The 9741-nt window shown below is 46.0% G+C and overlaps 1 long non-coding RNA gene across 1 annotated transcript; it reads right to left on the bottom strand.

Moving 5' to 3' along the window:
• Positions 1-1444: 1444 nt before the first annotated feature.
• On the bottom strand, positions 1445-4218 carry LOC113408479. Its single transcript, XR_003370309.2, has 3 exons — positions 4134-4218; positions 2368-2547; positions 1445-1565 (listed from the first exon to the last, which is right to left on the bottom strand). It is a non-coding gene; the product is annotated as an uncharacterized LOC113408479 (long non-coding RNA).
• Between the last annotated feature and the right edge of the window lie 5523 nt (positions 4219-9741).

The following is a 9741-nucleotide window of genomic DNA, read 5'->3' as shown; positions in this document are numbered from 1 at the left end:
AGGGCTTCAGCCCTGGACATTGGGGCTCAGATTACAGACCCCCTGCTTGGGACTTAAGCCCTTGGACTTTGGCTTTGGCCTCCCCACCCGGGGGGGCGGAGCTTGGGTGGGCTCCATTTTGTTGTCAGAAGGGGGTTGCGATGCAATGAAGTTTGAGAACCCCTGTACTGAATGATGGCCAAAGGAGGAGAGGAAGGACGGCTCAGTAGATAGGGCGCTAATTTGGACCAGGGGAGACCCAGGTTCAATTCCCTCCTGTGCCAAAGACTTCCTTTATGACACTGGGCAAGCCACTCAGTCTCTCTCTGCCTCAGTTCTCATCTGTACTATGGGATAATAGCACTGCCCTGCCTCTAAGGGGTATTGTGAGAATAAATACATTGAAGATTGCAAGGCATTCAGATGATGGGAGGTATCACCATTCATACAAGATATTGAACTGTGACTCAGGGCAGGGTGTGGATGCACTGATGAAATACCCCATTGTTACATAGGACCACACCTCCAAAAGGACAGTATCCCATAGTGCCATGCTAGAGCATGACCAAGTTATGGGAGCATAGCTCTGATAAGGTCATATGCTAGATGAGGTATGTGCAGGTTAAGAAAACAATGGCAGAACTCTTAGAGATCTCATGTTACTGCATTCACTATTTTTCCCATTATCTTTGGAGTTCAATTCTTTCACATACTAATGTAACATACTGTTGAAAACAATTGACCTAACTTTGGAAAATTTCTCTAGATCAGGGGTCTCAAACACACGGCCCACGAAGTTATTTGCTGCAGCCCACCAAGCTCCCCGTCCCACCCCCCCAGAGTTATTTCCTGCGGCCACCAAGCTCCCCTCATCCGCCATCTCCCCACCCCCCTAGCGTGCCGTGTCCCCACTCCTCTGCCTACCTCCAGGTGCTTCCCGCCACCAAACAGCGCTTTCCAGGAGGGAGGGGGGAGGAGCGGGGAGCTGTGTGCTCAGGGGAGGAGGCGGAGAAGAGGCGGGGTAGGGGCAGGGATTTGGGGAAGGGGTTGGAATAGGGGCAGGGAGGGGGCGGAGTTGGGGTGGGGACTTTGGAGAAGGGGTTGGAATGTGGGCGGGGAAGGGGTGGGACGAGGTGAGGCAAGGGTGGGGCCTCATGGAAGGGGTGGAGTGGGGGCGGGACTGGGGGCAGAGCGGGGGGCTTTTGTATCTTTATATGAAAAGGTGTCAGTGATGCGGCCCTCAGGCCAATGTACTAGTCCTCATGTGGCCCTCGTGGTGATTTGAGTTTGAGATTCCCTGCTCTAGATGCAGCTGCATCAGTATCTCAGGTTATGGCTGTTGATTGATTTGAAGTCAGGACTGTTTTACATGTACAAGGTGATAAAAGACCAGGTGTCTGTGTGGAGAAATTTAAACCGGGTCTGCACTTATTCATCTTTCCTACCTGAGCGCTCAGCTGTGGAAACAGCCTGGTGGACAAATCCCCAGCCTCCAGGGCCTCAGATACTTCCTTTGTCCAGTAAGTTTGACAGCCAGCGATGGTCACCTGCCCAGGCCATTGCAAGACCCATGAACTACGTGGTGTCTTTAAAAAAGACATACATTATATTGGTAATAAGCACTACGAATATCTTTTCTTTCATGATCCCTTGTCTCATGCCCCCTGCCTGGAACCTAACCAATTCCACGTCAGATATAACAATTTCTACTTAGTTGTCTACCCTATTTTCTCCAATTGCTATGAAAAAGCTTCCCCAAGATGCTGGGCATCCAGACAATGGATGCTTTGGTGCCTTCTCTGCAACAGATCATTTGGCTATGCAAGATGTGGAGAACTGCCAAAGGCAGGTGAAGACTGGGAACCAGCAGAACAAGCTTCCACTCCTACAGCGAATTCCGGTTTATTGGCGCATCAGATTCCAAGAGTATAATAATGCCTGAGATTTCTGATGCCCCATCTTTTTTTACCTTCCTTTCTCCCAACCACCAACTAAAGTGTGATCTCGATTGTCTACCTGCGTCCTTAGAAACATATGGCTGAGAATCAGCCCTGGTGTACATCCATTGGCCTCAGGAATTAATCTGGCCCTATGTTACTACTACCATCTCTTTGCACTACATGATCGACCCAAGCGCTGGAGGAGAAGATAAAAGAGGGAGCCCTATCCCAAGGAGGGAGCATAACAGAGCCAGGAGTAGAAATGGAATCATATAGCAGGGTCAAAGGCTACACTATAAAAACCGTAGGGTGTAAGAAAAACAATTCTGCTGGCTGTCATCAATGACCATGTTCTCTTGAGCCAAGACATGCCAAATGCCACTTGTTGAACTCCACCTGTATTTGCGGGTGAAGAGCAGAAGAACAGTGTGGGGTGTAAGACTCTCACATGTGGATAAACCCTGATCGATCTTTCAATATTGTCCCGCACGCTGGCCTTCATAGATTTCTCGACTTCCAGCAGCCAGTTCTCCACATTGCCAGTGGGATAAATGGGGAAAACCAGCTTCACCTCCTCCCCTTCTGCAGAGTACATGTGTGTGATCTGTAGGTCCTCCTGGAAGAGCAGCTAATGGGGGAATCACAGCATGAAATTAGTGGAGAGTTTCCCTTCTATCCATGCCTTCTTATCAACATAGGTCAAGACTCAAGGAATTGAGACATTGTTTCAATATGAATATGTGTAATATTTTTGTCCTATTGACAGTAAAACGGCTGTACCTCCAGGTCTACAGCAAAAATAATCACACAGGACCAGATTGTCTGCTGGTGCAAAGCTTTGTAGGTCCATTCAAGTCAATAGAGCTACATTGATTTAGGCTACTTATAGATCTGCCCACAATTTGGTTGTGGTTACTGATAATAAATGTACTACACATGTGTAAAATCAACATGTCTCTCTATAAAGTGAAAGAGGATTATATGACAACATGGGGCCCAACTTCATCCCTGGTATAACTTGAATGAAGTGAAGCAAGTTACATGTGGGATGAATTCGTCTCATTGCATGGCTAGGAATCAGTAAACCCTTTTTACTCTCAATTCTGTTCTTCCACTGTCCCCAGGGTTAGAGTTCCTTGTTTTAAGAATAAAAGTGTAAGGACCCGATGCAAAGCTCAAAGAAGTCAATGGAAGTCTGTCTAATGACTCCAGGAGGCTTTGCATCAGACCCCCAGCTAAGCTTCCTTTCCACTTATTCCCAGGCTAGTGATGATCAGATGTATTTTTAGTGCTGGTGTGAGATGTGGGATTGACAGTCCTGGAATTTGAAGTCTTCTACTACAGTGGTTCGCAACCAGAGCCACATGTACCCCTGGGGGTACTCAAAGGTCTTCCAGAGGTATATCAACTTATCTAGATATTTGCCTAATTTTACAACACGTTACATAAAAAGCACTAGTGAAATCAGTACAAACTAAAATTTCATACACAATGATTTGTCTATACTGCTCTGTATACTATACACTGAAATGTGAGTACAATATTTATATTCCAACCGATTTATTTTATAATTATATGGTAAAAATGAGAAAGTCAGCAATATTTCAGTAATAGAGTGCTGTGTGTTTTTATGTCTGATTTTGTAAGTTTTTAAGTGAGGTGAAACTTGGGGTACACAAGACAAATCAGACACTTGAAAGGGGTACAGTATTCTGAAAAGGTTGAGAGCCACTGTTCTAGAAATAATAAAACACCAAACTTCCCCCATATGACCGGGCTAGTGAGCTTCAACCCTGAAGGACCAAGGGGGGTAATTCAACTTCTGTGGCCCATTCAGTTCTTGGCATCTCCTGAGACTATCAACAAGGCGACCAGCTGTGGTGGTGATGGTGTGGATACGTCTCCACTGAGAATGTTGGAGATGTGTTTTAATGATAATCACGACTGAGGAAAAAGTGTAGAATTTAGAACTACCTGCCACCTTAATGGAGTTTAGAAGAGAACAAAGCCAGTTCAACTCTTCTCTTTCACATGGAGATGTAGAGGCTATTTGAAAGAATCCAGGTGCTGTCTTCACAAGGCAGCGAGCCTGTGTCCGCCCCATCTCCTCTCCTTACCGCAATGCTTGAGAATTGCTCTAAATTTCCATAATACATGACTCCTAACATCAAGACATGCCTGCTAGTCCCAGAGGAAATAGCTTGCTTTACCTACCCGTGCAATATTCTCAAAGCACTTGCGGAGGTGAGGCTGTACAGCAGTGGGGTTCTTTGTCTGAGACAGTATCTCCAGCAGCTCATCATCCGAAAGGAAGTAGAACCTGAAAACAGAGACAGAGCTAGCAGCTCATTTTGGTCTATGCTCTGCGGTTTGGTGCTCAGGCCTGGCAGTAGTGGGCAACAGTCGTGAGATTTTGGTGAGAGCAATTGCGGTGGTCTTCAAGATATCCTGCTGGTCAGCATGCATTATTTGCATGGGTGCAGAAGAGCAGTGACCATAGTCCAGTTAAATGAGAGTCTCTCTCTGCCGCAAAAGGGCCTGACTCTCTGATGTCCTTCCCCTGAAGCAGTCATTTATACCAGTGTAGAGTGGGTGTAAAAGGACAGTTTTTTACTCCCATTTTGTACTGCAATAAACACTAGTCTAGCGTGACAAAGTTCCTCCTCTATCTTGGTGGGTCCTGCGCTTATTGGCGGATTTTCTTGCCTCAGAGATTCACCATGTGGGTTGGGGAACAGCCCAGAGACCTTCCCCTCTGGAAGAACCCACAGTCCAGGTCAATTGGGAGGTTTGGGGGGAAACCGGGCCAGCCCTCTACTCCGGGTTACAGCCCAGGGCCCTGTGGACTGCAGCCGTCTATAGTGCCTCCTGTAACAGCTGCATGACAGCTACAACTCCCTGGGCTACTTCCCCATGGCCTCCTCCAAACACCTTCCTTATTCTCACCACAGGACCTTCCTCCTGGTGTCTGATAATGCTTGTGCTCCTCAGTCCTCCAGCAGCACACCCTCTCACTCTCAGCTCCTTGCGCCTCTTGCTCCCAGCTCCTCACACTCACACCACAAACTGAAGTGAGCTTTTAAAACCCAGGTGCCCTGATTAGCCTGCCTTAATTGAGTCTAGCAGCTTCTTCTTAATTGGCTCCAGGTGTCCTAATTAGCCTGCCTGCCTTAACTGGTTCTAGCAGGTTCCTGATTACTCTAGTGCAGCCCCTTCTCTGGTCACTCAGGGAACAGAAAACTACTCATCCAGTGACCAGTATATTTGCCCTCTACCAGACTCCTGTACCCCACTGGTCTGGGTCTGTCACACTAGGTGTAGGTCTAAAAAGAGTAAGGCCCAAAGTATTTAATTTCCCCTCATTTCACTTCATCCCCCCTTCCTCATGCTGATGTTTAAAGGTGCAGGCGTGTGGTGATGCTATCAAACTACCCCCACCTCAACCCTGGGCCATGGCATGTTGTCACTTCCACACAGTCTGCCCTATTTTTTCCTCCATCAAATCTCTGGGTTGAAAGAGGCAGCCTCTTTGAGACCTGCAAACTCATGAGAGTTCCATGAGATTGTGCTTTGGATGAGAAAGAATGATGCACTTGTTCCCGGGAGCCATAATCAGAGTGATTCTCTGACTTCACACCTAAGAATGGCCTTCAGTCTTGGGATTACCTGGGGAAAACTCCTCTCTTGGTCTCTAGGTATTCACTTAGCCCCTTCTGCACAAGGTCAAGTAGCTGATTACATTTCCGAAGGCTCTCCAGCAGCCTGGGATCGGGACACAGGGAAATCACCTGGAAAGGACATGAACATCAAAAAAAAGCATCAGTATATTAAGTCCTAGTTAGATAACCACATTGGAGGCAAGTTGGCTACAGAGAGATATTATTGCTGGGCTCAGAGTGGCTCATTCATAGGAGCTTTTTCACATGGCTGTATAGAGACACAAGCTTTGTGGGCCAGGAGAGGCAGTTACATTCAGAGATAAGACAAATCTACATTTTTTGGAGTTGTCCAGATACCAAACAGTGATGATCAACATTCAAACACTGAATACAAACAATGACAGTCTCTGTGGAGGAAAGGGCTGGGCAGCAGGAGAGTGCAGAATGGTAGTACCAGCATCAGTGGAATGGGGCTGAGGAGGTAGAGTGTGGGGTGAGGGAAGGGAGCCAGGTGGTGCATGGAAGTGAAAGTGGGAATCAGGCACCAGGAGGTGGGTGGTGGGAGGGAGCCAGGTCATGCTGCAAAAGCACCTGACAGAATTAGCCTACGGAACAAGTCAAGAGATGCCCTATTTGTAAGGACCCAAAGCAAATTAAAGGCTGTGGCTCTGCTGTACAGGAATGTGGGGGAAACAACAGACTTTGCATCCCACTGCATACCGTGGGGCAGATCTCAGGTGCAGGTCTCTGCAGCTCACCCTTGATGGGGAGGTGGAAATGTGGGCAAGTTACTGAAGTGCCAGAGCTGTGGCGAGTGGCTCAGCACACAGTTTAGAAACACCCCTGGTTTCTGGAATGTAAACAGCATTTTAAAAGAAGAATCTTAGCAAGCTCCCCTGACCAAGGGTACTATTCATGCAGTGCCATACCTGCACATGGTGCTTTTACAGACAAGTACAGAAAAGGGGGCCAAATGTAGCTTTAGAATAAGTGTGCACAATTGCAGGTAAGTCACTATCGCTGCATCTGTTTCCATCAGGACTGAATTTGGCCCATGGTCCCTACCTTGAGAAGTCTGCAATCTAAGCAAGTGAACAAAGAATGCAACAGGAAAAAAAGGATTCAATTGTAATTCATACTCAAGCAGCTAAGATAGTAATACCCAGGCAAAGATGTGTGCATGCAGTATACAAGTGTGCACATGCAAACATATACACACACATGCCATGTGAGCACACACAGCCTTACCTCTCTGTTGTCATTAGCATTCTTCATGATCTTCCTCCAGGTCCTATCCATGGTTTGGTAGCGTTTGCTTTCTACTGGCAGCTGTCTATTGATGTCCTCTGAGCTAAAGATGGGTTCCAGGTATAGCCAGGAGCGCTGGCATGTCAGCCACTCCTCTAGGACATCCTGGTGGGAAGTCATGTAATCAGGTCAAGAGGCCTACTGCAATAAGTGCAGTTCCTAAAACAGTTCCTCTCTACATGCCCTGGGCTCAGATTGGAGATAAGAGAGGTGATCTTCTCCTAAAACACCACCCACAATACTAAAATCCACCCAGAGCAGCTGGTTGTCTCTACTAAAATAATTTCCTATTATTTCATTGCTAACATTGACATTTAAATTCTCACAAATAGGCATCAGAGTCAACATCCACTGGGATGAATGGGAGTAGTTTACATCTATACATAGATCCTATCCTTCTCCCGTTGAAGTAAACATTAAAATAGCCACAGACTTAAGGGTGCAGCATTAAGCTGCTAGAGCTATTCCTCTCTCTGCCTGTAGACAACAGGACAACATCAGGTCACATTAAGGGCTTGTCTACACAGAGGGGTAATGCGCCCTATGGGGTGTGATTTCTAGAGCACACTAACGTCTTGTGCATTAATTGGTCTGTGCAGACCTTGCTGGTGTGCACTAAAGATTGCCTAGTGCGGTTTAACAAAGTGCTGTTTCAAACAGTACTATGTTAAGGAACACCAGGGAACCTTTACTGCATTCCAGCGGAGGCTACATGGACCAATTAATGTGCAACACAGTGCACTTTAGAAATCAAATCCCCATGGGGTGCATTGCTGTTCCAGAGAGCCTAGCCCTAAGGTGGTTATCTTTGCAACAGGAAGTGCAAAGTTTTTACTATGTTTTAAGATGAAAGCTTAAATTCTGCAGAATCTGATGTGGCTGCCAGAGAAGTGCTGGCATACAGTTCCCGCCAATACCAGCTCAATCTGACCTTGTTCACAGAGTGCTCAATGAAAACTTCAATTAAGAACATTTCAGATAAAATATTTGGATAAATTCCAAACATTTAAAATAAGAAAACACACAGGAAATACTGCCTGAAAGGGATTCAGAACACGGTGTTCAAGAACCAGCTAAGACATGGAAATAACATCTCATTGTTCAATGTTCATTTACTTGACGTTTCAAGTTCCATAGAATCCTGCAAAGCTTTGTAGAGTGTCCCTAGGATGTGACATGCTTTCAGCTGATGGCAATATATACTGAAGGCTGCGTCCACATAGAGATTTTCTTAAATTCTCCTTGTGTTTCTCTGGCACCAATACAACCCCTCCAATTCTAGCACTAGTGCACCTGCTACTGTGGACCGGATACTGCTCGTTTTATTACTGTGTCAGCCAACCCTGATCAGAGCAGCTGTCAACGACACGTGATAAGAATGCCTGAATCTGACCCACAGCAGTGCTCCCGCCATCGCTAGCACCATTGGAGCTGCACCGGGGTTGGGGAGAGAACATGCTCAATGCAGCCTCAGGGGCTAACAGAGGGACAAAAATTACAAAGAACTGGTTAAATATGGATGCAGTCAAACTCTGTTTTTTCCTCAGCTGTGTGGCAGGAAAAAAATGCCATCTTATATCGAGGTTAAAGAACCACATATTATCCCAGGCAGATTCTTAAATTAAAACATGGTCCTGTCCATACAGACAAGAATAAGTCATGTTATAACATGATTTAGTCACAACCATGTTTGTCGGCCACAATTAAACATGGGTTATTTTAAGTTTAGACAGGGCCTGTTTACTGCCTCTTCACTGGATCACCCCATACTGCTAATCTCTCAAACAAAGCCAATCTTCAGGCAGATGGCAGCCTTCAGGAAGAAGCTCCTAAGTGTTATGTGACTTGGGTTTTAACACAAGATCACAGAGGCTAAGAAACTTCACCCTGGGGTCTTCCAGAGCATCGAGCTGAACACAATGGAACATATGCTAACCAGTGTATTCAGTATGGAAAAATCAGTTGCGTCTGTAATAACCATTTGTTCATCCTAACTAAATCCTCCATGTATATAAGAGGAGGAGCAAGTGAATGCAACCTGATGACTTGCTGAGAGTGTGAATACATCAAGAGCAGCAGTGCCAGCCACACCCTGACAGAAGCTACCACAGGTATAAAGAGCAAGGGTCATTTCCTTACAACCCCTTTGGAGGGGATCTGCAGAAGAGCCAGCACTGGCTGAACTCTGCTCCCATTGGTAGAGTTAAAGCAAGACTGAGCACTTTTGACTTGCTCACAGTGATTAGCACTGTATGCCATGCATAACCCCATGGAAATCAATGAGACTTCATGGCGCAAGGCACTGCTCAGTGTGAGCAAGTCTGGCACAGGCTGGCCCATTGTTTTTTCCATAGCTCCCTTAACTCAATATTTTGAGTGGCACAGTTTGGGCCTGTAGGCCCGATCCAGGTCCCACGGAAATCACTGGCCAAACTCCCATTAACTTCAGTGATGCAGATAAAGTATTATATGAGCAGCTGGACAAAGGAGCTACTTAGAGACAGGAGGGCCCCAATCTTTAATTTAAAAAAAATGTAGCAAAGTGTTTTAGCCAGGTTAAAAACAGAAAAGCACAGCAAGCACAGGGGTCTGATCTTCAGAAGTGCTGAGCACTCAAACTTCACTGGCAGCTGCAAGTGCTCCTGATCTCTCAGGTTCACTTTACTCACTGCTCTTCATATTGCATGGGCAGACAGGTGTATAATTAAGTGTCTTTTCTATAAAGACAGGCAGAAGATAGGTTTCTGTGAGCACTCACAAAGGTATACATAAAATAAATGTGTAGATGAAGTTGAAAACCACTAAATATGAGATTGTAAAGTTATTTAAGGGATTTGGATACCCAATTCCAATTA

The sequence above is a fragment of the Terrapene carolina genome, unplaced genomic scaffold, assembly GCF_002925995.2.
Source record: "Terrapene carolina triunguis isolate 2854851 unplaced genomic scaffold, T_m_triunguis-2.0 Scaffold16324, whole genome shotgun sequence".
In the NCBI taxonomy this organism is placed as follows: domain Eukaryota; kingdom Metazoa; phylum Chordata; order Testudines; family Emydidae; genus Terrapene; species Terrapene triunguis.
Note: the sequence above shows the minus strand (reverse complement) of the source record. Positions and strands in the feature narration are given on the sequence as shown.